Below are 961 nucleotides of genomic sequence, written 5' to 3'. Positions count from 1 at the left end.
GTGCAAAATAATAAAACACGGTAAATATATTACTTACACGTGCGTTTTGTTTTGCAAGCGGCGCGAAAAAAATTAAAAAGGGAATGCAACACGAGGACTTCCCAGGAGGTCACCCATCCTAGTACTACTCTCGCCCAAGCACGCTTAACTTCGGAGTTCTGATGGGATCCGGTGCTTTAGTGCTGGTATGATCGCATCCGACTTGTTACCCCGGTCTTCGTCCCTTATCCTTGCCCCTCCCAGCTCCACTACAAAGACGATTGCACATTGCTTTGGCCGCTCCCTCTCAACTACGGAGACGAGTTTAACGCGGTTTCCACCCCTCCCTCTCAACCGCACCAGTGCACGCTTGCCGCGCCACAACGCCGACGCTGGACCCGTGAATCGTGAGCACCCAGCTATGACTTACCGCACTCGTGCAAAATAATAAAACACGATAAATATATTACTTACACGTGCGTTTTGTTTTGCAAGCGGCGCGAAAAAAATTAAAAAGGGAATGCAACACGAGGACTTCCCAGGAGGTCACCCATCCTAGTACTACTCTCGCCCAAGCACGCTTAACTTCGGAGTTCTGATGGGATCCGGTGCTTTAGTGCTGGTATGATCGCATCCAACATGTTACCCTGGTCTTCGTCCCTTATCCTTGCCCCTCCCAGCTCCACTACAAAGACGATTGCACATTGCTTTGGCCGCTCCCTCTCAACTACGGAGACGAGTTTAACGCGGTTTCCACCCCTCCCTCTCAACCGCACCAGTGCACGCTTGCCGCGCCACAACGCCGACGCTGGACCCGTGAATCGTGAGCACCCAGCTATGACTTACCGCACTCGTGCAAAATAATAAAACACGGTAAATATATTACTTACACGTGCGTTTTGTTTTGCAAGCGGCGCGAAAAAAATTAAAAAGGGAATGCAACACGAGGACTTCCCAGGAGGTCACCCATCCTAGTACTACT

The 961-nt window shown here is 50.5% G+C and overlaps 2 non-coding genes across 2 annotated transcripts; both read right to left on the bottom strand.

Moving 5' to 3' along the window:
- Positions 1–80: 80 nt before the first annotated feature.
- On the bottom strand, positions 81–199 carry LOC123179134 (5S ribosomal RNA). The gene has a single exon (XR_006490129.1). It is a non-coding gene; the product is annotated as a 5S ribosomal RNA (ribosomal RNA).
- Positions 200–496: 297 nt separating this feature from the next.
- Positions 497–615, bottom strand: LOC123179133 (5S ribosomal RNA). Its single transcript, XR_006490128.1, has one exon. It is a non-coding gene; the product is annotated as a 5S ribosomal RNA (ribosomal RNA).
- Between the last annotated feature and the right edge of the window lie 346 nt (positions 616–961).

The sequence above is a fragment of the Triticum aestivum genome, unplaced genomic scaffold (genome assembly GCF_018294505.1).
Source record: "Triticum aestivum cultivar Chinese Spring unplaced genomic scaffold, IWGSC CS RefSeq v2.1 scaffold132401, whole genome shotgun sequence".
NCBI classification, from domain to species: domain Eukaryota; kingdom Viridiplantae; phylum Streptophyta; class Magnoliopsida; order Poales; family Poaceae; genus Triticum; species Triticum aestivum.
The sequence above is the reverse complement of the archived record's forward strand: the minus strand, read 5'-3'. Positions and strand labels throughout refer to the sequence as shown.